This window comes from Salmo salar, chromosome ssa27, assembly GCF_905237065.1.
Source record: "Salmo salar chromosome ssa27, Ssal_v3.1, whole genome shotgun sequence".
In the NCBI taxonomy this organism is placed as follows: Eukaryota; Metazoa; Chordata; class Actinopteri; order Salmoniformes; family Salmonidae; genus Salmo; species Salmo salar.
The window spans coordinates 15,962,928-15,990,677 of record NC_059468.1 but is presented as its reverse complement, the minus strand read 5'-3'; the positions used below and the strand labels follow the sequence as shown (position 1 = coordinate 15,990,677).

Sequence of the window (27,750 nt, the reverse complement as noted above, 5' to 3'; positions counted from 1 at the left end):
CTTGAATGTTGTGAAAATTCTGTGCAACTTCCAGCATGTGTTTACTGTGAACACAAAGGCTGTACCCGCTGTAAGTTACAGTTTTAACAGTGGCCATGTAGACTACTGTGGCTATTTGTTAATAATGTAAGTCTAACAGAGTGGCCTACCATCAAAAACAATGGAGAAAATGCACCCTATAACATTTTAACAAGGAAGTAACTCATATATCATTAGCCTAACTTTCTTTCGTTCTATCTGTTCTTCTCTCCCACGCACTCTTTTACATAATTCCAGTGGTGTACTCCCCCTCCTCTCGTCTCTTTCTATCTGTCATCCTCCCCTCCCCTCTCTTCTGCACTCTCTCTTCTATCTCTTTTTTCATTCTATCCTGCTGTCTAACACATTTCCCCTCCTAGTCATTTCTCTTAGAAGGGCAACATATTTGAATGTGAGTTGATACATATCAATTAGTGAAGTAAAAATAACAGACCCTAAAAGATGACCCTTACATAGGTTGTATACATACTAGAGGTCGACCGATTATGCTTTTTTTCCAACGCCGATACCGATACCGATTATTGGGGGGCCAAAAAAAGGCCGATACCGATTAATCGGCTGATTTTTTTCTTATTTATTTGTAATAATGACAATTACAACAATACTGAATGAACACTTATTTTAACTTAATATAATACATCAATAAAATCAATTTAGCCTCACATAAATAATGAAACATGTTCAATTTGGTTTAAATAATGCAACAACTAAGTGTTGGAGAAGGAAGTAAAAGTGCAATATGTGCCATGTAAAAAAGCTAACATTTAAGTTCCTTGCTCAGAACATGAGAACATATGAAAGCTGGTGGTTTCTTTTAACATGAGTCTTCAATATTCCCAGGTAAGAAGTTTTATGTTTTAGTTATTATAGGAATTATAGGACTATTTCTCTCTATACGATTTGTATTTCATATACCTTTGACTATTGGATGTTCTTATAGGCACTTTAGTATTGCCAGTGTAACAGTATAGCTTCCGTCCCTCTCCTCGCTCCTACCTGGGCTCGAACCAGGAACACATTGACAACAGCCACCCTCGAAGCAGCGTTACCCATGCAGAGCAAGGAGAACAACTACTCCAAGGCTCAGAGCGAGTGACGTTTGAACCGCTATTAGCGCGCACCCCGCTAACTAGCTAGCCATTTCACATTGGTTACACCAGCCTCATCTTGGGAGTTGATAGGCTTGAAGTCATAAGCAGCGCAATGTTTGAAGCATTGCGAAGAGCTGCTGGCAAACACACGAAAGTGCTGTTTGAATGAATGCTTACGAGCCTGCTGGTGCCTACCATCGCTCAGTCAGACTGCTCTATCAAATCATAGACTTAATTATAACATAATAACACACAGAAATACGAGCCTTTGGTCATTAAAATGGTCGAATCCGGAAACTATCATTTAGAAAACAAAACGTATATTCTTTCAGTGAAATACGGAACCATTCCGTATTTTTTCTAATGGATGGCATCCCTAAGTCTAAATAGTGTTACATTGTACAACCTTCAATGTTATGTCATAATTATGTACAATTCTGGCAAATTAATTACGGCCTTTGTTAGGAATAAATGGACTTCACATAGTTTGCAATGAGCCAGGTGGCCTAAACTGCTGCATATACCCAGACTGCTTGACACAATTTCCCTAGTTATAAGAAATTCATGTTAGCAGGCAATATTAACTAAATATGCATGTTTAAAAATATATACTTGTGTATTGATTTTAAAGAAAGGCATTGATGTTTATGGTTAGGTACATTGGTGCAACGACAGTGCTTTTTTCACAAATGCGCTTGTTAAATCATCACCCATTTGTCAAAGTAGGCTGTGATTCAATGAGAAATTAACAGGCACCGCATCGATTATATGCAACGCAGGACACGCTAGATAAACTAGTAATATCATCAACCATGTGTAGTTAACTAGTGATTATGTTAAGATTGATTGTTTTTTATAAGACAAGTTTAATGCTTGCAAGCAACTTACCTTGGCTTCTTGCTGCCCTCACGTAACAGGTAGTCAGCCTGCCACGTAGGATCCTCGTGGAGTGCAATGTAAGGCAGGTGGTTAGAGCGTTGGATTAGTAACCGGAAGGTTGCAAAAACGAATCCCCGAGCTGACAAGGTAAAAATCTGTCTTCTGCCCCTGAACAAGGCAGTTAACCCACCATTCCTAGGCCGTCATTGAAAATAAGAATGTGTTCTTAACAGACTTGCCTAGTTAAATAAAGGTGTATAAAAATTTAATTAAAAAATATATTTTTTTTAAAATCGGCAAATACGTTCCAAAAATACCAATTACCGATTGTTATGAAATCTTGAAATCGGCCCTAATTAAATCGGCCATTCCGATTAATCGGTCGACCTCTAATACACACACACACACACACACACACACACACACACACACACACACACACACACACACACACACACACACACATTCATGCACACAACCACCCACACAAATCCTTATGAAAGTCTCGACTAATTTTCATTAAAAAAAGCCCTGTTTAGAACAGCTGTAGAAGTGCCTTACGTCTTAGACCTATGCTGTATTGTATGTAATGGATGGTAGAATTCAATAGATTCCATGTATTTTACATCATGAGGTAATAAGTAATGTGGGTTCTCCAGATAGAACAAATAAAATAGGAAGAGTTCAATGAATTTCGTCCCGCCAGTCTTAATTTAATGTATATTATTCCATTATTCCAGGCTCTTTGGAAAGATGTACAATCTGAGGTACCGTAGATTATCACCAAAATATAACTGCCCCAGTCATTGATGTGTAAACAGCTTTAAAACAGTACTGATCTACCATGGACCTGAAAAAGGAATCAACATAGATTTTTATTAATCTGTGTGCTGGCAATGTTTTACTGGATTTGGGTCTCAACATCAATATTCAGCCAGCCTTTTCCAGCTTAAATCTGCTGATACACAACAAGGAAATCACATTTGATTTTTAAAGATCGAACAAGAGTGAAATATGTCCTAATGGAATGCAAGCTGTGATCAATGCGATGGCATTACGAAAGTTAGTTTGCTCACTCTCATTGAACATGCATAATTAATCTTGCTGAGGGCAATCAGGTGTCGTGAACTGGGAACACCCTGAAATAAGTGCCTAAAATAATAAACTATTATATGGACTTATGTGTACTTCAATATGAGTTGGTAATACAAAAGGCATTCTATGAGGGAGAAGAAAATAAAATCACCACATCCTAGAAAAAGGATTAAACTAGAACGTTCACATTGGTTTGCAGGTTTTTGTGGCAATGGCGCAAAACTATGTATAAAAAAAGATGAGAGGTCAACTTTAATGCAATCCAAGGTCGTGTGCCTGAGCACATTGGTGAGAATGCATCAAACTGCACAGGCCCCATTTACAATAACCTTGAACATCCCTGCCACAGTGTGACTCAAAGCAGACAAAATCCTGACAAAATCCTGAGTACCATAGACCATGATTTCCATATTTATAACAGATAAAACCAGCATCACCAAAGATCCACCTTGTTTCCTATAAATTTGTATCTAAAAATGCAGGGCTTTTCCCTCAATCTCATTCACACAGCTGGAACGGTGGAAATGATATTTTCTAACAGCCAAGGATTTTACCCTGGTGAAGTCTTTAGGTGAACATATTTATACAGTGAAGATTCTTTGTAAACTCCATCACCTAGTGTCAGAAATGTTCTGGATAGAATACCCTCTATTTCATAACACATTCTTTATGTCTATATGTGTCCTAATGACTCACATAGGAAAAGACTGAGTCACATACAGTCGATTCACATATGGATTTAAATTGGATAATATGAGTCATTTCAGAGTAATAATTTTTGTATTTATTGTCACTTGGCTCTCCTAAATGCTACATTGTCCTGAGTAGCATATCTTGACAAAAATAGCATCTTTCCAAAACAAGGCCAAATGTGACATTCAGTACAACCTATTACATCAGGCTTTAGGTTCTTACAAGATCTTAAAAGTTGATTATACAGGGCATTGGGAAGTATTCAGACGCCTTCACTTTTTCCACATTTTGTTACGTTACAGCCTTATTCTAAAACTGATTGAATTAATTAATCTACCACATAATGACAAAGCAAAAACAGGTTTTTAGAAATGTTTGCAAATGTATATAATAAAAAAAAATGAAATACCTTATTTACATAAAGTATTCAGACCCTTTTCTATGAGACTCGAAATTGAGCTCAGATGCATCCTGGTTCCATTGATCATCCTTGAGATGTTTCTACAAATTGATTGGAGTCCACCTGTGGTAAATTGATTGGACATGATTTGGAAAGGCACACACCTGTCTATATAAGGTCCCACAGTTGACAGTGCATGTCAGAGCAAAAACCAAGCCATGAGGTCAAAGTAATTGTCCATAGATGACCGAGACAGGATTGTGTCGATGTACAGATCTGGGGAAGAGTACCAAAAAATGTCTGCAGCATTGAGGTCCTCAAGAACACAGTGGCCTCCATAATTTTTAAATTGAAGAATTTTGGAACCACCAAGAATCTTCCTAGAGCTGGCCGTCCGGATAAACTGAGCAATCGGGGAGAAGGGCCTTGGTCAGGGAGGTGACTAAGAACCTGATAGTCACTCTGACAGAGCTCCAGAGTTCCTCTGTGGAGATGGGAGAACCTTCCACAAGGACAACCATCTCTGCAGCACTCCACAAATCAGGGACTGATGGTAGAGTGGCCAGACGGAAGTCACTCCTCGGTGAAAGGCACATGACAGCCCACTTGGAGTTTGCCAAAAGACACCTAAAGGACTCTTAGACCATGAGAAACAAGATTCTCTGGTCTGATGAAACCACGATTGAACTCTTTGGCCTGAATGCCAAGCGTCACGTCTGGAGGAAACCAGACACTGCTTATTACCTGGCCAATACCATCCCTACAGTGAAGCATGGTGGTGGCAGCATCATGATGTGGGGATGTTTTACAGCAGCAGGGAATGGGAGACTAGTCAGGATCGTGGAAAAGATGAACGGAGCAAAGTACAGAGAGATCCTTGATGAAAACCTGCTCCAGAGCGCTCAGGACCTCAGACTTGTGCGAAGGTTCGCCTTCCAACAGGACAACGACCCTAAGCACACAGCCAAGACAACGCAGGAGTGGCTTTGGGACAAGTCTCTGAATGTCCTTGAGTGACCGAGCCAGAGCCCGTGCAGCGACGCTCCCCATCCAACCTGACAGAGCTTGAGAGGATCTGCAGAGAAGAATGGGAGAAACTCCTCAAATACAGGTGTGCCAAGCTTGTAGCGTCATACCCAAGAAGACTTGAGGCTGTAATTACTGCCAAAGGTGCTTAAACAAAGTACTGGGTAAAGGGTCTGAATATTTATGTAAATGTAACTTCCATTTTTTTCTTTGTAATAAATTGCAACAATTTCTAAAAACAATTTTTTTCTTTGTCATTATGGGGTATTGTGTGTAGATAGATCAGTATAAAACGATTTAATACATTTTAGAATAAGGCTGTAATGTAACAAAATGTGGAAAAAGTTAAGGGGTCTGAATACTTTCCGAATGCATGATAGAAGACCTGCTCACAAGACCAAGTTACGCACCTCCAAGTTATCTCACTGAAAGATCTCAACTACCCAAACATACCTGCCAATATTGATGGGATGGAGAACCAGAGATTTGATAATTTGGCCAAAAACAAACACAGTTGATTGAGTAGAGGCTCTGTTTTACTATACAGTTTAAGACCACTTTAAACCCAGGTCCAAAAAATTGAATAACTGCATACCATACGTTGAAAAGAAATATATGATTCATGCACCAACTACTGTATGTCATACACTCTTGCTCAAAAAGTGACTATGTTCAGTCCTGGCTATTTTTGTACATTAAGGACATTATGTGCTGTCAGCCCGTCACTCAGTTTTCTTCAGACCTTACCTAACTGAAAGTGTTTAGTACCGTTCGGTTGTCTGCTGATACAAGGGTAGAGAGATTGCCACGTCAATTTCTATTTATTTTCCAATGAGAGTAAGCGCTCCCTTTTAATGCACTGTTTAATTAGCAATACTATTAGTAATTATATAAACACTTTTCTAAAATGGTTTGTACTGCCTGCTAGACTAATCTAACTGAGGATATTATTGAAATAAGTCTCTTACTGTTCAATAATGCATTTTTTTAATGAGAAATTATTTTGTGTTTCTTAGGCCTCATACACATACACAATGTTACGAAAACTTTATGAATTGAAATGTTTGTGTTCAAGAGCTCATAACAATGTTGAAAAGGGATAATGTTAGCTAACTTTAAAAGGTAGCCAGCCCTATGTTGGTTGAAGAAAAAAGTACATTAGCCAACTGTTCAAAGTTTCTACCAGTAGCTTGCAAAGTAAACATTATCAGCTAACAGTACATCGACAAATGCGCCTTTCTGCTGCTTGACAGGCAGAGCCAACAAAGGATGGGAAATGAACCTAAACCACTCATACTTGTCAGGTATAGTTCACTTTTATTTTAAATCACTCAAACACCCAATTAATGGTGGACAAAATTGAGCGATATCGTGAGGCTACCCTCACGTATCTGAAATTCCATGATCAATTGATGTTACATTTACATCATTTAGCAGACGCTCTTATCCAGAGCGACTTACAAAGTTTACTGATCATGAAAAGCATGCAGTTACTTGCTGTATTACTCTGATGATAGAGCTAAATGTGTGCAATTGTTCTGACTATGCTCTTCAAGAGGTGATGATATTACAACCAAATAGTTCAAATTAATTAAACAATCCCTTGAAAATGGCATGTATTGTCAAAGGTTTTACCAGAGCTGGGGTCTCCTTGCCCCCGGCAGGCAAATCAAACGCTCTGCACCTTATTGTGACGTTTTATTGATGACCTATATCAAACTGTCTCTCTCTCAAATTACATTTAAATTCACGCTGCTTTATTGGCATGAAAAATATTGTGGCAATATTGCCAAAGCAACAACGTATACAATATGCTTTGTAATAAAATTATAAAGAATAAAAAATAATAAGATAAAAAGGTAGTAAATAATAAAAATACATTTTATTTAAATATCAACAATGAAATGGTAACAGTCAATAGTAGACATATAATAAATATCTAAGGCTAAACATGGAACATGAAACTATAACTAACTTAAAACTAACTCTCATCCTCACCATTACATCAGTACTACAACTATCATCATCATTACTACTACTACCACCACCATCACTAAACTGCTATCATTTCCATCACCCCTACTACCCGTACCACAACTTTTTTGAATAATAATCACAACAACAATAATAATAAGAGTAATAACAATAATAATATTAATAACAATAATACTAAAGTTACTGTTTACTATGCAGATGCTATTATTCAGTGTCCCTTAGGCTATGGCAGGCAAATACATATTTAGCTGGAAGAGGCGCCATTGCTCCTTTGCCCATGAGTATTTTGTGTTTTTCCTCTGGGTTTAATAAGTTAAAATTTGGAATAAATTTAGAATTTCTGTGAATAATGAATATCTTGGTGGGGAATATTTATCACACTAAAAGAGAAAGTGCATCCTCTGTTTTTACCTCCCCTGTTGTACAGTGACCATATACACACTCCTCTTTGGGTAGCCATGTCTTTTTATGTCTGCCGGTTTCTATTGCCAGCCTGTACTTGGTAAGGATCGGTCTCTGCTTCGTATCTCTGACAGAGTAGAAATAATCAGCCAATTCATATTCTCTGTTTAGGGCCAGACAGCAATTTAGTCGGCTTCGGAATTTTGTTTAGTTTTTTCCAATGTTGTAAATATGAGTCCTTTGATTGTTCATGGTTTTGTTAATTAAAAATTATTTTTTTTAAACAGTGCTGGTGTCAGCTTGGTTGGTTAGGTCCAACACCAGCTGACTGAGAGGGCTCGTTTCTGGGCTCAGCTCTTGGGTTTGAAGTGCTTTAAATTGGAGACTTTTTTTTTGCCCTCTTTTTTTTGGTGGACGTGTTTATTAATTAGTGAGTGTAAGGTATATTTATGGTCAGTAGTGCGATGGATGGGGAGAAAGACAATTTAAAATGTACTTATTAAATTTCTTTCTTGAAGAAAAGTTTGAATTAATGAATTTAAAATGCTACAGAAAACCTTTCCCAAGTTGCAGTTTATGCAAATTCCCCTGTAATTATTGGGGTCTGATTTGTCTCCACTTTTGTGGATAATGGATAGTAAGTACCATGTTGAACAAAATAAGCACAGAATTTTGCAACTCTGATGATACTCTGCATTTCTGATGTTATCTAGACAACAGGCCTTATTTGGTTTCATATATTTTAGCTTTTCCTTTAGTTTTTGTTGGGTTATTGGGTAATCCAATGAATTTTGGTTGTTTTTAATGACTGATTCAAGCATGTTAAATGTTTCTTGAATGTCTAATTGGGTATGTTGTAAGTCTTTTTGTGGGATGTTTTTGTATAGATGACCAAAATAAGTTTTCAAAATTCCTTCATCTTGTATGGCTAAGCTGTCATCAAGGCAAAGGGTGTCTACTTTGAAGAGTCTCAAATATAAAATATCTTTTTATTTGTTTGACACTTTTTTGGTTACTCTATGATTATGTGTTATTTCATGGTTTTGATGTCTTCACAAGTATTCTACAATGTAGAAAATAGTAAACATTATATATATGTGTGTGTGATATATATATATATATATATATATATATATATATATATATATATATATATATATATATATATATATACATATACACATATACACACACACACACACACACTACCTGGACACAGCTACTCATTCAAGGGTTTTTCTTAATTTTTTTCTTCTACATTGTAGAATAATAGTGAAGACGCCAAAACTATGAAATAACACATATGGAATCAAAAAAAGAGTTAAACAAAACAAAAGATATTTTAGATTCTTCAAAGAAACCACCCCTTTGCCTTGATGACAGCTTTGCACACTCTTGGCATTCTCTCAACCAGCTTCATGAGGTAGTCACCTGGAATGCATTTCAATTAACAGGTGTGCCATGTTAAAAGTTAATTTGTGGAATTTCTTTCCTTCTTAATACGTTTGAGCCAATCAGTTGTGTTGTAACAAGGTAGGGGCGGTATACAGAAGATAGCCCTATTTGGTAAAAGACCAAGTCCATATTATGGCAAGAACAGCTCAAATAAGCAAAGAGAAACAACAGTCCATCATTACTTTAAGACATGAAGGTCAGTCAATGCGGAACATTTTAAGAACTTTGAAAGTTTCTTCAAGTGCAGTCGCAAAAACCATCAAGAGCTATGATGAAACTGGCTCTCATGAGGACCGCCGGAGGAAAGAAAGACACAGTTACCTCTGCAGTAGAGGATAAGTTCATTACAGTTACCAGCCTCAAAAATTGAACCCCAAAGAAATGCTTCACAGAGTTCAAGTCTCAACATCAACTGCTCAGAGGAGACTGCGTGAATCAGGCCTTCATTGTCGAATTGATGCAAAGAAACCACTACTAAAGGACAGCAATAAGAAGAAGCTTGGGCCAAGAAACACGAGCAAAAGACATTAGACCGGTGGAAATCTGTCCTTTGGTCTGATGAGTCCACATTTTTTGATTTTTGGTTCCAACCGCCGTGTCTTTGTGAGATGCAGAGTAGTTGAACTGATGATCTCTGCATGTGTGGTTCCTACTGTGAAGCATGGAGGAGGAGGTGTGATGTGTGGGGGTGCTTTGTTGGTGACACTGTCAGTGATTTATTTACGATTCAAGGCACACTTTACCAGCATGGCTACAACAGCATTCGGCAGCGATACGCCATCCCATCTGGTTTGAGCTTAGTGGGACTATAATTTGTTTTTCAACAGGACAATGACCTAACCCACCTCCGGGCTGTGTAAGCGCTTTCTGACCAACGAGGATAGTGAAGGAGAGCTGCATCAGATGACCTGGCCTCCACAATCACCCGACCTCAACCCAATTGAGATTGTTTGGGATGAGTCGGACCACAGAGTGAAGGAAAAACAGCCAACAAGTGCTCAGCATATGTGGGAACTCCTACAATACTGTTGGAAAAGCATGCCAGGTGAAGCTGGTTGAGAGAATGCCAAGAGTTTGCAAAGATGTCATCAAGGCAAAGGGTGGCTACTTTGAAGAATCTAAAATCTAAAATATATTTTGATTTGTTTAACCTCTATGGGACCGGCGGGACGAATTCGTCCCACCTACGTAACAGCCACTGCCAGCCTGTGGCGCGATTTTCAAAATCTTCAAAATCCTATTACTTCAATTTCTCAAACATATGACTATTTTACAGCCATTTAAAGATAAGACTCTCGTTAATCTAACCACACTGTCCGATTTCAAAAAGGCTTTACAACGAAAGCAAAACATTAGATTATGTCAGCAGAGTACCAAGCCAGAAATAATCAGACACCCATTTTTCAAGCCAGCATATAATGTCACCAAAACCCAGAAGACAGCTAAATGCAGCACTCACCTTTGATGATCTTCATCAGATGACAACCCTAGGACATTATGTTATACAATACATGCATGTTTTGTTCAATCAAGTTCATATTTATATCAAAAACCAGCTTTTTACATTAGCATGTGACGTTCAGAACTAGCATACCCCCCGCAAACTTACGGGGAATTCGCTAACATTTTACTAAATTACTCACGATAAACGTTCACAAAAAGCATAACAATTATTTTAAGAATTATAGATACAGACCTCCTCTATGCACTCGATATGTCCGATTTTAAAATAGCTTTTTGGTGAAAGCACATTTTGCAATATTCTAAGTACATAGCCCAGGCATCACGGGCTCGCTATTTAGACACCCGGCAAGTTTAGCACTCACCATAATCATATTTACTATTATAAAAATGTCATTACCTTTTGTTGTCTTCGTCAGAATGCACACCCAGGACGTCTACTTCAATAACAAATGTTGGTTTGGTCCAAAATAATCCATCGTTATATCCGAATAGCGGCGTTTTGTTCGATGCGTTCCAGACACTATCCGAAATAGTAAAGAAGTGTCGCGCGCTTGGCGCAATTCCTGACAATAAAATTCAAAGTATTCCATTGCCGTACGTCGAAGCATGTCAACCGCTGTTTAAAATCAATTTTTACGTCATTTTTCTCGTAGAAAAGCGATAAAATTCCGACAGGGAATCTCCTTTTCGGCAAACAGAGGAAAAAATCCCAAAGGCGGGGGCGGTCGGGGTCACGCGCATAAGCTAGTGTCTCTTGATGGGCCACTTGAGAAAGGCGATAATGTGTTTCAGCCTGGGGCTGTAATGACGACATTCTCTTTTTCCCGGGCTCTGAGAGCCTATGGACGACGTGGGAAGTGTCACGTTAGAGCAGAGATCCTTAGTAAATGATAGAGATGGCAAAGAAGTTCCAGAAATGGTCAGACAGGCCACTTCCTGTAAAGGAATCTCTCAGGTTTTGACCTGCCATTTGAGTTCTGTTATACTCACAGACACCATTCAAACAGTTTTAGAAAATTTAGGGTGTTTTCTATCCATATGTAATAAGTATATGCATATTCTAGTTACTGAGTAGGAGTGGTAACCAGATTAAATCGGGTATGTTTTTTATCCAGCCGTGTCAATGCTGCCCCCTAGCCCTAACAGGTTAACACTTTTTTGGTTACTACATGATTCCATATGTGTTATTTCATAGTTTTGATGTCTTCACTATAATTTTACAATGTAGAAAATAGTAAAAATAAACAACGAGTAGGTGTGTCCAAACTTTAAACTGGGACTGTATAGACACATATACATAGATAAAGTGCCTTTGGAAAGTATTCAGACTGTTTGACTTTTTCCAAATTTTGTTAGGTTACAGCCTTATTCTAAAATGTATAAAATAGTTTTTTTACCCTCATTAAATCTATACACAATACCCCATAATGACAAAGCAAAAACAGGTTTTTAGAAATGTAGAAAAAAACGGGAATATTACATTTAAATAAGTATTCAGACCTTTTACTCAGTACTTTGTTGAAGCACATTTGGCAGCGATTACAGCCTTGAGTCTTCTTGTGTATGACTCTACAAGCTTGGCACACCTGTATTTGGGGAGTTTCTCCTGTTCTTCTCTGCAGATCCTCTCAAGCTCTGTCAGGTTGGATGGGGAGAATTGTTGCACAGCTATTTTCAGGTCTCTCCAGAGATGTTCGATCAGGTTCAAGTAAGGACTCTGGCTGAGCCCCTCAAGGACATTCAGAGACATGTCACGAAGCCACTCCTGCATTGTCTTGGCTGTGTGCTTAGGGTCATGGTCCTGTTGAAAGGTGAACCTTCACCCCAGCCTGAGATCCTGAGCGCTTTGGAGCAGGTTTTCATCAAGGATCTCTCTGTACTTTGCTCCGTTCATCTTTTCCTCGATACTGACTAGTTTCCCAGTCCCTGCCGCTGACAAACATCCCCACAGCATGATGGTGCCACCACCATGTTCCACTGTAGGGATGGTGCCAGGTTTCCTCCAGACGTTACGCTTGGCATTCAGGCCAAAGAGTTCAATCATGGTTTCTTCAGACCAGAGAATATTGTTTCTCATGGTCTGAGAGTCTTTAGGTGCCTTTTGGCAAACTCCAAGCAGGCTGTCATGACCCTTTTACTTAGGAGTGGTTTCTGTCAGGTCACTCTACCATAAAGGCCTGATTGGTGTACTGCTGCAGAGATGGTTGTCCTTCTGGAAAGTTCTCCGATCTCCACAGAGGAACTCTAGAGTTCACCTCCCTGACCAAGACCCTTCTCCCCCGATTACTCAGTTTGGCCGGGCGGCCAGCTCTAGGAAATGTTTTCTCACACCTTCCCCAGTTCTGTGCATCGACACAATGCTTACTCTGAGCACTACAGACAATTCCTTCGACCTCATGACTTGGTTTTTCTCTGACATGCACTGTCAACCTTATATAGACAGGTGTGTACCTTTCCAAATCATGTCCAATCAATTTAACTTACCACAGGTGGACTCCAATCAAGTTGTAGAAATATCTCAAGGATGATCAATAGAAACAGGATGCACCTGAGTTCAATTTCGAGTCTCATAGCAAAGGGTCTGAATACTTATGTAAATAAGGTATATAACATTCTTTTAAAAAATTTTGCAAGCATTTCTAAAAACCTGTTTACGCTTTGTCATTATGTTGTATTGTGTATAGATTGATGAGCGAAAAAACAAACAATTTAATAAATTTTGGGATAAGGCTGTAACATAACAAAATGTGTAAAAAGTCAGGCGGTCTGAATTCTTTCCGAAGGCACTGTATACATACATATACACATACCTATCATTACACATATAATTACTATCATGGTACCAGTGGCAAAAAAATAAAGAATTGTTACAGTTGACGTCGGAAGTTTACATATACTTAGATTGGAGTCGTTAACAAACTATAGTTTTGGCAAGTCGGTGAGGACATCTACTTTGTACATGACACAAGTAATTTTTCCAACAATTGTTTACAGATCCAATTTGTAAGTCGCTCTGGATAAGAGCGTCTGCTAAATGACTTAAATGTAAAATGTAAATAGATTATTTTACTTATAATTCACTGTATCACAATTCCAGTGGGTCAGAAGTTTACATATACTAAGTTGACTGTGCCTTTAAACAGCTTGGAAAATTTCAGAAAATGACGTCATGGCTTTAGAAGCTTCTGACAGGCTAATTGACATAATTTGAGTCAATTGGAGGTGTACCTGTGGATGTATTTCAAGGCCTACCTTCATGGGAAAATCAAAACAAATCAGCCAAGACCTCAGAAAAGAAATTATAGACCTCTGCAAGTCTGGATCATCCTTGGGATCAATTTCCAAACGCCTGAAGGTACCACATTCATCTGTACAAACAATAGTACGCAAGTATAAACACCATGGGACCATGCAGCCGTCATACCACTCAGGAAGGAGACGCGTTCTGTCTCCTAGAGATTAATGTACTTTGGTGCGAAAAGTGCAAATCAATCCCAGAACAACAGCAAAGGACCTTGTGAAGATGCTGGAGGAAACAGGTACAAAAGTATCTATATCCACAGTAAAACGAGTCCTATATCGACATAACCTGAAAGGCCACCAGACTATAGTTTGCAACTGCACATGGGGACAAAGATTGTACTTTTTTGGAGAAATGTCCTCTGGTCTGATGAAACAAAAATAGAACTGTTTGACCATCGTTATGCTTGGAGGAAAAAGGGGGAGGCTTGCAACCTGAAAAACACCATCCCAACCGTGAAGCATGAGGGTGTCAGCATCATGTTGTGGGGGTACTTTCCTGCAGGAGGGACTGGTGCACTTCACAAAATAGATGGCATCATGAGGAGGGACAATTATGTGGATATATTGAAGCAACATCTCAAGACATCAGTCAGGAAGTTAAAGCTTGGTCGCAAATGGGTCTTCCAAATGGACAATGACCCCAAGTGTATTTCCAAAGTTGTGGCAAAATGGCTTAAGGACAACAAAGTCAAGGTATTGGAGTAGCCATCACAAAGCCCTGACCTCAATCCTATAGAAAATGTGTGGGCAGAACTGAAAAAGCATGTGCGAGCAAGGAGGCCTACAAACCTGACTCAGTTACACCAGCTCTATCAGGAGGAATGGGCCAAAATTCACCCCTTCTTGTGGGAAGCTTGTGGAAGGCTACCCAAAACGTTTGACCCAAGTTAAACAATGTAAAGGCAATGCTACCAAATACTAATTGAGTGTATGTAAACTTCTGACCCACTAGGAATGTGATGAAAAAAATAAAAGCTGAAATAAATAATTATCTGTACTATTATTCTGACGTTTCGCATTCTTAAAATAAAGTGGGGATCCTAACTGACCGAAGACAGGGAATTTTTACTTGGATTAAATGTCAGGATTTGTGACAAACTGAGTTTAAATGTATTTGGCTAAGGTGTATGTAAACTTCCGACTTCAACTGTATAAACAAATCAATAAGAATGGAATAAGATTGCACTAAAAATAAGTACAATGCAATGCAATCTGCAACCTTTTGTACATATCTGTTTCTTGTGTGTGTGTCTGTGTGTGTGAGAGTGTGAGTGTGTGTGAGTGAATTAAAAGGTCTGTCTAGTCCAGTAGTCTGCATATTAAATGCAATAGTTGGCACACCTCTCCAATCTCTGGTAGTTCTAGGTGTCTTTTGTCAGAAGTTACCTCACTATATGTCGGCTGATGATCTGAATGATTTTATTATTTATTTATTTAACCCTTATTTTACCAGGTAAGAAATCTGGCTGAGAACACATCCTAATTTACAGCAACAATCTGGGCAATAGTTACAGGGGAGAGGAGGGGGGATGAATGAGCCAATTGTAAACTGGGGATGATTAGTTGGCCATGATGTTTTGAAGGCCAGATTGGGAATTTAGCCAGGACGCCGGGGTTAACACCCCTACTTTTACTTTTACGACAAGTGCCATGGGATCTTTAGTGACCACAGAGAGTCAGGACACCCCATCCAAAAGACAGCACCCTACACAGAGCAATGTCCCAGATCACTGCCCTGGGGTATTTTTTTAATTTTAGACCACAGGAAAGGTGCCTCCTACAGGCCCTCCAAAACCACTTCCAGCAGCATCTGGTCTCCCATCCAGGACCAACCCTGCTTAGCTTTAGAAACAAGCCAGCAGTGGGATGCAGGGTGGTATGCTGCTGGGAAATTACACATGGTGTAGACTGCATCATATGGTCCAGTTCTCTGAAGGAAAGTATTCTGCCCAACCTTACAGTAGTGGTCAGTGCTGTGCTGTGATGGGCTGGGTCTAGTAGAGCTGTGTTGTGATGGGCCGGGTCTAGTAGAGCTGTGTTGTGATGGGACGGGTCTAGTAGAGCTGTGTTGTGGTGGGTCGGGTCTAATAGAGCTGTGTTGTGATGGGCCAGGTCTGGTAGAGCTGTTTTGTGATGGGCCAGGTCTGGTAGAGCTGTGTTGTGATGGGACGGGTCTAGTTGAGCTCTGTTGTGGATGGGCTGGGTCTAGTAGAGCTGTGTTATGATAGGCTGGTTCTAGTAGACCTGTCTTGTGGTGGGCCGGGTCTAGTAGAGCTGTGTTGTGATGGGCCGGGTCTAGTAGAGCTGTGTTGGGATGGGCCGGGTCTAGTAGTACTGTCCTGAAGCGGGTTTGGTCTGGTAAATCTGTGCTGTGTTGGGCCAGGTCTTGTAGAGTTGTGCTGTAATAAGCGGTGTCTGGCTCTTCTATCCTGGGGATGGTGGGGGTGCTGTTGTTTTAGATAGTGGAGCGGGGGGCCGCTGCTGCTGGGGTGATGGGTCCCTGCTAAGTGTTGCATCCTTTAGGTCCTTAGTAAAGGTTATGACACTGTCCTGATCAAGGTGTACATTATTGTATAAGTGTTCACATGTCAGAATGGGATGGTGAGCCATTCTGACGTTGAGCAGTGAGTCACTCTCTCTCTCTCGTTCTTTCTCTCTCTCTCTATATGTTCTATTCTGGATTCCAGCTCATTGTTTTTCATCCATGGTAACAACTCTAAAAGCTTCCACTTGAACCATAAGACATTGGCACAACTAATAATTTGGAGCAAGAGACTTGAGCGTTAATCATCCAGGCCACAGTCAATTCACACCAACATACAGTACCACACACACACACACTACACGTACAGTACACAAACACCACCCACACAATGTGCAAATTAGAGTGAATTTTTCACAATCATGTGTGAGGAACAAATCAAATAGTTTTGCATAGGGCCTGGTACCAGAGGCATGGAACAGTAATAAGACACCTTAACTGGTATCCTAGTGCAAACACATGCCTTATGGCGCTTGCTGTGACATCATTACATATCACACAACAAAATATTTAAACATTGAAATAACATTATTGTCTGTGTGTGATGACATCGTTGTGAAAATCTCTGTATTTGTGTGTGTGTGTTTATATTCTAAATGTAAATTTGATATCAGGCCAGAGTGTGTGTGGGTGGTAACAGCTTCCAGATAACTGATACACAGAGAGAGAGAGAGAGAGAGAGAGAGAGAGAGAGAGAGAGAGAGAGAGAGAGAGAGAGAGAGAGAGAGAGAGAGAGAGAGAGAGAGAGAGAGAGAGAGAGAGAGAGAGAGAGAGAGAGAGACACAAAGGGACAGAGAGAAAAAGAGATAGGGAGTGCAAGGAAGATTGAGAGTGGGTGTTTGAAAAGTACACAATAGCCCTAAGCCTTCCACATGTGTTTCTCTGTTCATGAGTTTGAGATATTTTTGTGGACTAATACTTTATCGGCCTACATCTCTACATTTTTAAGAAGTAATAGGAATACATGGCCTATTCAAAACAATCTCTGGCTTTTGTTGACCAGCGGAGGGCCAGTAACTCAAAGGTTGCTGGTTTGAATACCCGAGCCGACAAGGTGAAAAATCTGTCACTGTGCCCTTGACCCTAATATGCTACAGGGGCACCGTACTACTATGGCTGACCCTATAAAACAACACATTTCACTGCACCTATCCGGTCTGTGACAATAAAACATATTTTAATAAGTATTTTTTTTATATGAAAACATCTGTAAAGTCAGAACGAATAGGAACATGTCGTCCATTCTGTTCAACGACGCCCACAGGATTTACAGGACTCATCTAAAGTCGGTCCCGTCCACTTGCCAACTCAGCACAGGTCTTCTCATGAAAACATCTGTAAAGTCTGAAGGGTTTGAGGCCATTATTTGGAATGAACGTGTCGTCCGTTTTGCTCTATGACGCCCACAAACTTCACAGGTGAATAGGCTTATTTTGAAACCACCTTTTTTTCCATCCCTGATGCTTTCTGATATCTCTTAGATGCATTTCAGACATTTAAAATCATACTTCCTTTTTATTTATTTTTGTAAAAAAACATGCCCTGTGTAGAATGTATTATTCAATGCGTTTCTATGGGCTAATAGCAGTAAAGCAAAATTCAATGTTTCATCAAATATTTTTTTTTATATTTATTTTGGATACCTACACGGGTCCTACAATTCCAAATCAAATAGCAATGGTCCATCTTATGACCATCTTAAAAAATGCTAAATATTAGTAGTTTAATAGATATCGCCAGAGGCTTACATTCTGGGATTAATTAACATAATATGTAGCTAACTACACTCAAACACACTTGATTAGTGTTGGCTGAACAATTTTATGTGTGTGAGCAACAGGAATGATACTGCAAGAGTATGCCACAGCATCTACTGTAGGTTAATATCTGCTTCAATGCTGTTCCCAATGCTCCCCTTTTTCTATTGTTACCATGACAACTATCCATTTGAAGTTTTCACTGCACACACTAACTCCAGTTTCCAATCTGTTAGGTACAGTACAAAGCTAATGCTATATAAGGGCTAAACTGAGTTAGAAAACAGGAGCTTTATATTTAGAAGCACGTCATCAATAGACATCTTGATGGCAAAAGTTCCGAGTTGTTTTATGACTAGCATCCAATAAGATGTGGAACTCATGTATTTGCCAGGTAGACTGAGCACAGAACAAGGGCTGGAACACTATCATTGAGTATGGAGGTTTTTCCACAACTATGCTATCAGCAGTGCCTTGGATTTGCATAGCAGCATATCCTGGGTCTAGTGAGTTTAGAAATTGTCTGTCCCATGGTGTGACCAATTCAGTGCGTGCGGCAAACCTGGATGGAATGTCATACAGCTCACGGAATGAGACTGCTTATTGCTAAGTCAAGTGTCAACTCTCTCCAATCCAGGACACACCAAGAATGTGCATGTCAAAAACTTCTGAAAACGAGTTGTAGAAAATCCACCATCGGTAATTATTTAATTCTGGCTAAAATTTGGAAATGGCAAGACTAGTGTTTTAACAGGAACAAACTAAGAACCTAAGTATACTGTAGTGTTACAAGCAGGGATGTAGGGGTAAAAAGGCGGACATAGACGTTGGGGTATATAAAGGGTGCAGAGTACCAAACGCTAACACTAACGCTAACACTAACAATGCTAATTTAGAATAATAGGTGCATAAGGGTATTCACCAAATATAAAAAGACTCCACTACATTATTGGTTACAATACATTAACCAGGAAGAAATACTGGTAAAAACAACATTGTGAGCCTCAGGTCCTCCATCAACAAATCAAGGTGTGATGTGACTGTTCAGGTAGCCTCTGAACAGTACATGGCATGCATGGCCAAGGCCAAAACTAATGTTACAATAACACTTTTGAGCAATCAGTAACATACAAGCCGAAGGAGCTACTACCATATCACTTATACCTATGAAATTAATTCAGATTCACATGGCCATAGGGGTTGGAGCTTGGGGTTGTTTCTGGACAGGGCCCTTGTCGAGGCGGCTATATATTGGAACTTCAGTGTAATTGCAGTTTAAAGTTACAATTCAGTCTCAGTTAGACACTTCTGACATTCAACATTGGAGAGGATTACATGGACAAATCATCAAAGACGCTGATAGATTTACAGGCCTTACCCAAAAGTCAGGTTGTGAGTCGTTGATTTCCAAGTACTGCAGCTCGACAACTGAGTTATATCAGGGAGTCAACAGAGTCAAGGTTGGTTTCCAAGTTGCTTAAGCAGGGGGGTTAGTAGAAAGGTTCCAGGTTTTGTTGGTCCACAACACAGGTAGGTTCAGATGTGTCCAGTAATAGGGTATAGGGTCCTCTCCTTTTTTAGTTAGCTTGTGCTCAACAGTATTCTCTGTGACCACATTTGAGACACTTAAAGTGGCCTAATATCCATACTCCTTTATCACTACCAAATTGGTACTCTTCAAATCACGTTGGATAGGAATAGGAGTGTGTACATCTCATTATTTTAAGCTAAATTAGTATGCATTTGAAAATGTTCACCTTTACTGTATATGTTCTTTAAGTGTGTGCAATTGCATTTATGATAATACACTTTCATTAAATTAAGATAGCTCTCTGTGAAGTAAGCACATGTCCTTTGCCAAAATGTTGTGAATTTTTGAGGACAATGAGTGATAAGGCTGTTCATCTTGCTGGCAGTTCTCATCAGTGTGCAGATTTTGGAGAAGCACATTAACAGGATACTGTTTTTAAGTAAGTTTGTGTAGCTTGTGACATGGACTTGGCTTGTGTCTGTGGTAATGTCTTTCTAAACATACCATTATTACAATGCTATATGGTCAGTGCAACTAAGAATACAAGTAGGCTATTATTCAAATATACCTGCACAGTCTTTAGATTATACATATTAGTAAATACAACATACACATTATAAATAGCCTTTGTTAAAATATGCTAATAATGACCAATATATATTTTGGGGGGAAATGGCTACTTGCCACACCTCTTAACACAATCAAAAATGTGGTAGGCCTATTACTCAAAAGATATCGTGATGTATATTGTTATAATGATCGTTATGATGTCTCAAGATTATTCGATTCTTTCTTCCACCAACCCCAAGCCATGCTTTTCAACGCTGGCAGCGGTAGCTCCTTGTCGTGCAGTCCCACAGAAGGCTCCTTGGCCGAAGCGTCTCCTTGGTCTCTTACCCCGGCTCCTTCTCTTCCGACTGTCACACAACCCCAACGCTGAAATGTGACCCCTTTGCCGTTTTCTCGGTAACCTACAGAATCTCTTCTGAGGCTGATCTTTTTCATCTTTTTGTTGTGTTTATTTTTGCAGCCTATTACTCTTTCAATACCGTAACTGGCGTTCTATTTAAAAACACTCTCTGATAGCCTAATGATCAATATAATGATCAATACACAAGTAGGCTAATCTGTCAATTGTTTGTCAAATGCATTCAGTATTTCTGTGAAATAAACTGCTGATTATTGCAAGCCATCAGAAATGTGATTGAAATTCCCAGAACGATGTGTCAGTATTGAAATAGGTGAAATGCGTAACATAAATCACCCCTACTTTCATCGATATGACAAGGTCGGGGTTATCATACATGCAGAAACGTGTGTAGATATTTAGGGTGTATGCCAACAGCTAGGCTACGAATGCATCATCGTGCTTAGGCTATGTGCGCGTACACACCACGTCTGTCCATCAATAAATAAAATATAGCCTATAGACGTATTATACCTTTCCAATGCGCGCATATGCCCAAAATCCAGAAGATACGTTAAACATGGACTATTTTACAATTCGTAGACTACATTCTGTTTGCTGATAGCAGCGGGGAAGCTGTGGACGCGTCCGTAGTCTGTCATCCTTCATTGAAGTAAAATAAACCGACAGGTATTGTAAATGCATCACATTCCAAAGTAACTGGCTAATTAATTCAAAGGAGTTGCAGCTTTGATGCTCCCTCTGTTCTACCGTCAAATATATTTCTCTATGGTGCTGCGTCAGACTTTATCCGTAGCTTGGAAAGATGGATTGATCGACGGCGTCGCACAGGTTGGTGATCTTGTATACAGTGTCGCCCATCTCTCTTGTCGCTGTTCCTCTAGCTCCGTCACTTGCAACGAGATGATTGAGACGCAAATAGTCAGAAAGAGGCGAAGGAGGTGTTGTAAAGTGATTGGTGAAATCTCTCTCGATTATACTCTCTCTCTGTCTCTCGCTCTCGCGCACACACAAACACGCAGCGTAACAAGATGAGGTTACGAGAGAGGGGAAAGTGTGTGGGAAGGTTGTGCGCAATAACGGTATAGGTTTACAGGATGGACGGTAGACTAAATGCTCACAAACGAACAAGACAACAGCCAAACAACTACACATTCATTTTTGGCTAAAGAAAACATTTTTGGCTAAAGACTAAAACATAAAATTGTGTCTGAAAAGTGCCCACATCTGAGAGAATAACAAGTATGCACCTCATTGCTGGTATTATCATTAGGCTACAATACATAGTGTAGCATATAACAGTTGGCTATATTCAGACCCCTTGACTTTTTCCACATTTCGTTATGTTACAGCCTTATTCTAAAATTGCTTACCTTGTTTTTTCCCCTCATCAATCTACACACAATACCCCATAATGACAAAGCAAAAACATTTATTTTTTTTCATTGCAAATTTATACAAAAATAATTAAAAATGAAATATCACAATTACATAAGTATTCAGACCCTTTACTCAGTACTTTGTCTAAGCACCTTTGGCAGCGATTGCGGCCTCGAGTCTTCTTGGTTATAAGTCTACAAGCTTGGCACACCTGTATTTGGGGAGTGTCATGCATTCTTCTCTCCAGATCCTCTCAAGCGCTGTTAGGTTCGATGGGGAACATCGCTGTACAGCTATTTTCAGGTCTCTCCAGAGATGTTCGATCGGGTTCAAGTCCGGCCTCTGTCTGGGCCACTCAAGGACATTCTTGTCCCGAACCCACTCCTGCGTTTTCTTGGCTCTGTGCTTCTGGTCGTTGTTCTTTTGTAACGTGAACCTTTGCCCCAGCCTGAGGTCCTGAGCGCACTGGAGCAGGTTTTCATCAAGGATCTCTCTGTACTTTGCTCCGTACATCTTTCCCTCGATCCTGACTAGTCTCCCTGTCCCTGCAACTGAAAAACATCCCCACAGCATGATGCTGCCACCACCATTCTTCACCGTAGGGATGGTGCCAGGTTTCCTCCAGACATGACACTTGGCATTCAGGCCAAAGAGTTCAGTCTTGCTTTCATCATGGTCTGAGAATACTTTATTCATGTTCCTTTTACTTCCGTCTGGTCACTCTACCATAAAGGCCTGATTGGTGGAGTGCTGACAGAGATGGTTGTCCTTCTGGAAGGTTCTCCCATCTCCACAGAGGAACTCTGGAGCTCTGTCAGTGTGACAATTGGGTTCTTGGTCACCTCCCTGACCAAGGCTGTTCTCCCTGATTGCTTAGTTTGGCCGGGCAGCCAGCTCTAGGAAGAGTCTTGGTGGTTACACACTTCTTCCATTTAAGATTAATGGAGGCCACTGTGTTCTTGGGGACTTTTAATTCCTTCGACCTCATGGCTTGATTTTGCTCTGTCATGCACTGTCAACTGTGGGACCTTATATAGAAAGGTGTGTGCCTTTCAAAATCATGTCCAATCAGTTGAATTTACCACAGGTGGACTCCAATCGAGCTATAGGAACATGTCAAGGATGATCAGTGGAAACAGGATGGACTTGAGCTTATGTAAATAAGGTATTTCTGTTTAAAACATTTTACAAATTTGCAAACATTTCTAAAAACCAATTTTCCCTTTGTCATTATGGGGTATTGTGTGTCGATTGATGAGGAAAAAAATAAGTTAATCAATTTTAGAATAAGGCTATAACGTAACAAAATGTGGAAAACGGGAAGGGGTCTGAATACTTTCTGAATGCACTGCAATTACATTATTTAATGTCCTTGTTCCCTGGATAAACCAATTTAAAACCAAGTTGTGTTATTTCATGCATGATTGATTGTGATGGGCTGTCTAACATCTGGAATCCACCTGATGGTTTCCCTCTGCTTTGTGGACACAGCACTCAAAATAATTAGTGTAGTATTCACACCCATTGACTTTTTTTCACATTTTGATGTGTTACAGCCTGATTTTAAAATGGATTTTAAATTTAGATTTTTTTTTATCACTGACCTATACCCCATAATGTCAAAGTTGAATTATGTTTTTCCAAATGTTTACAAATTAATTAAATATGAAAAGCTGAAATGTCTTGAGTCAATAAGTATTCAACCTCTTTGTTATGGCAAGCCTAAATATATTCAAGCCTAACGAATTGCTTAAATCACATTAAGTTTCATGGACTCACTCTGTGTGCAATAATAGTGTTTAACATGATTTTTGAATGACTACCTCATCTCTGTACCCCATACATGCAATTATCTGTAAGGTTCCTCAGTTGAGCAATGAATTTCAAACACAGATTTAACCACAAAGACCAGTGAGGTTTTCCAATGCCTCATTGGAAGTTAAAAAAGCAGACATTGGCTATCCCTTTGAGCATGGTGAAGTTATTAAATTACATTTTGAATGGTGTATCAATACACCCAGTCACTACAAAGATACAGTTGTCGTTCCTAACTCAGTTGCCGGAAAGGAAGGAAACTGCTCAGGGATTTCACCATGAGGCCAATGGTGACTTTAAAGTAGATACAGAGTTTAATGGCCATGATAGGAGAAAGCTGAGGATGGATCAACAACATTGTAGTAACTCCACAATACCAACCTAATTGACAGAGTGAAAAGAAGGAAGTCTGTACAGAATACAATCTTCCAAAACATGCATCCTGTTTGCAGCAAGGCACTAAAGTAATAATGTAAAAAATGTGGCAAAGCAATTACATTTTTCTCCTGAATACAAAGTGTTATGTTTGGGGCAAATCCAATACAACACATTACTGAGTACCACTCTCCATATTTTCAAGCATTGATTTGATTTGATCATGTTATGGGTATGCTTGCATTAATTATGGACTCTGAGTTTTTCAGGATAAAAAATAAACAGAATGGAGTTAAGAACAGGCAAAATCCCAGAGGAAAACCTAGTTCAGTCTGCTTTCCACCACACATTGGGAGAAGAATTCACCTTTTAGTAGGACAATAACCTAAAACACAAGGCCAAATCTACACTGGAGTTGCTTACCAAGAAGACAGCGAATGTTCCTGAGGGGCCGAGTTATAGTTTTCACTTAAATCTGTTTGACAATCCATGGCAGACTTAAAAATGACAGAACTTGAAGAAAATATTGTACAATCCAGGTGTGGAAAGCTCTTAGAGACTTACCAGAAAGCCTCACAGCTGTAATCACTGCCAAAGGTTATTCTAACATGTATTGACTTAGGGGTGTGAATACCTATGTAAATGAGATATATCTGTATACATATTTTTTATAAATTTGCAAACATAAAAAAAGTCAGTTTGTCATTAAGGGGTATTGTGTATAGATGGGTAGAAAAATACAAAATGAATTCATTTTGAATTCAGGCTGTAACACAACAAAATGTGGAATAAGTCAAGGGGTATGGATACTTTCTGAAGGCACTGTATTTCAAAATATGTGCCTACAGGGTGATATTTTGGCAGCTATAGCATACTGTCAGTCAACCTTTATATTTGACTCTTCAGTCATGTATATGTATTCCGTCTCTGAAGAATACTGACAGTTATACATTGTCATTGAGGCATTGGCTTAGGAAACCAACCAACAGGGTTGATAAATCATATTTGACTACATAGGAAATCTCCATCTGTTCAAAAGATGCTCCACCAGGAGCAGCAGCATGTGCACTTCATTTATTACCCACAGACATGCGTTGTTCAACTCTGGTCCTGTCGATCAACTGGATGTGTAGCCCTTTGTTGAAGACCAATAATAACAAACCAGATTTAACTAATCAAGGGCTTGATCAGTTGTGTTCGAGCTGGACTAGAACAAACACCTACTGTACACATCCTGGGTCTCAAAGGACCAGGATTGAAGACCACTTACACACAAATGCTGTCTCTCTGAATCTAGTAGCTCTGTAGCAGCAGCACTTCATCCCACATGTTGCCACACCAAGAAAAAAACTGCTAAGCATTTTGAGAGATATCATTTTCCTACAGGGTTACGGTGAATTTTGGGCTTGGAATGGTGAAGGAATTGAAAGCAAACTCCATGCCCTACATTTCTATCAAATCAAAGTTTATTTGTCACGTGCGCTGAATACAACAGGTGTAGACCTTACAGTGAAATGCTTACTAACAAGGCTCTAACCAATAGTGCAAAAAAGGTATTAGGTGAACAATAGGTAGGTAAAGAAATAAAACAAGAGTAAAAAGACAGGCTATATACAGTAGCGAGGCTATAAAAGTAGCGAGGCTACATACAAACACCGGTTAGTCAGGCTGATTGAGGTAGTATGTACATGTAGATATGGTTAAAGTGGCTATGCATATATGATGAACAGAGAGTAGCAGTAGTGTAAAAGAGGGGTTGGTGGGTGGGACACAATGCAGATAGCCCGGTTAGCCACTTTGCGGGAGCACTGGTTGGTTGGCCCAATTGAAGAAGTATGTACATGAATGTATAGTTAAAGTGACTATGCATATATGATAAACAGAGAGTAGCAGCAGCGTAAAAGGAGGGGTTGGGTTGGGAGGGCACACAATGCAAATAGTCCGAGTAGCCATTTGATTACCTGTTCAGGAGTCTTATGGCTAGGGGTAAAAACTGTTGAGAATACTTTTTGTCCTAGACTTGGCACTCCGGGACCGCTTGCCATGCGGTAGTAGAGAGAACAGTCTATGACTGGGTTGGCTGGGGTCTTTGACAATTTTTGGGGCCTTCCTCTGACACCGCCTGGTGTAGAGGTCCTGGATGGCAGGCAGCTTAGCCCCAGTGATGTACTGGGCCGTACGCACTAGCCTCTGTAGTGCCTTGCGGTCAGAGACCGAGCAGTTGCCGTACCAGGCAGTGATGCAACCAGTCAGGATGCTCTCGATGTTGCAGCTGTAGAACCTTTTGAGGATCTCAGGAACCATGCCAAATCTTTTTAGTTTCCTGAGGGGGAATAGGCTTTGTCGTGCCCTCTTCACGACTGTCTTGGTGTGTTTGGACCATTCTAATTTGTTGTTGATCAACAATGGATAGAGTAGGTCTAAACGTATAACACTTAATTCAACCACTGATGCAGATGGGTTTTGTTAAACAAAACACCCTCACTAAACTGAAGGATTGTTATTACACACATCTTTGAATGAACACATAACTGCAAAATTTTTATTCTGACAACCTGTTCCATGTTCTACAGTAGTTTAGTCCAGATGGGACGGTGTTAGCCAATTATGGTTCCTGGATCCAACCAAGCCAGACATGTGGGCGATAAATCAGTATTCCTAGTTTCCATGACAACTGTACTGTATGACTATGAATATTCTCCTTTTAACTGCAGGCAGCACAAAAGGAGATTTTTACTTGAAGAGGAGGAAAATATAGAGGAACATGGAGAGAGTGAGAAGAGAGAGAGAGGTCAAAGCGATGGTGGCGTAAAAATAAACTGAACGGGTTACTATTTAACAGACTTCAGCCTGGTTATTACCATGGTTACCATCAGGAGATAGATATACTTTGACCTCGGTAATGTTGCAGTATCATTTTATTTCCCCCCACTATATTATTATAATTCCTTTATTTTAAACATACACAGAAAATGCCTATTATCATATCAAGGCTTATCTGTGCTCATCTCCTGGACTATTAAAATGCCTGACACGTAATTGCTACTAAAACTGGCTCGTTTGGGGCGGCAGGTAGCCTATTGGTTAGAGCGTTGGACTTGCAATCGAAAGGTTGCAAGATCAAGCTGACAAGGTAAAAATCTGTTGTTCTGCCCCTGAACAAGGAGGTTAACCCACTGTTCCTAAGCTGTCATTGAAAATAAGAATTTGTTTTAAACTCTTGTCTAGTTAATAAAGTAAGACTGGATTATATTTATAAATGCCTGGATTTTTTCAATTTCGGTAATTCTCTTATAAAATGGGTAAAAATAATGTTTAGCAACCCCAGGTGTAAAATAGTAAATAACGGCTACTTCTCAGAGTTTTGAATTGTCAAGGAGTTAAACAAGGGTGTCCGCTGTCACCATATCTATTCATTATGGCCATCGAAATGCTAGCTATTAAAATCAGATCCAATAACAACATTAGAGGATTAGAAATCCAAGGCTTAAAAACAAAGGTGTCCATTTATGCCGATGACTCAAGTTTTATGTGAAGTCCACAAGCTAGATCCCTGCAATGTCTCATTAAAGATCTAGAT

At 39.6% G+C, this 27,750-nt stretch overlaps 1 protein-coding gene across 4 annotated transcripts in view; it reads right to left on the bottom strand.

Annotated features, from left to right (window-relative positions):
• Positions 1-27,750, bottom strand: part of LOC106588535 (ras/Rap GTPase-activating protein SynGAP) — a 99,852-nt gene that overhangs the window by 31,730 nt on the left and 40,372 nt on the right. Inside the window, exon 1 of one of the 4 annotated variants that reach the window (XM_045709675.1) lies at positions 19,520-21,614. The exons of the other annotated variants lie outside the window; for them this stretch is intronic. The gene's annotated coding sequence lies outside the window, so the exon portion shown is untranslated. Of the gene's footprint in view, positions 1-19,519; positions 21,615-27,750 lie in introns of those variants that run through there. 4 annotated transcript variants of the gene reach the window in all.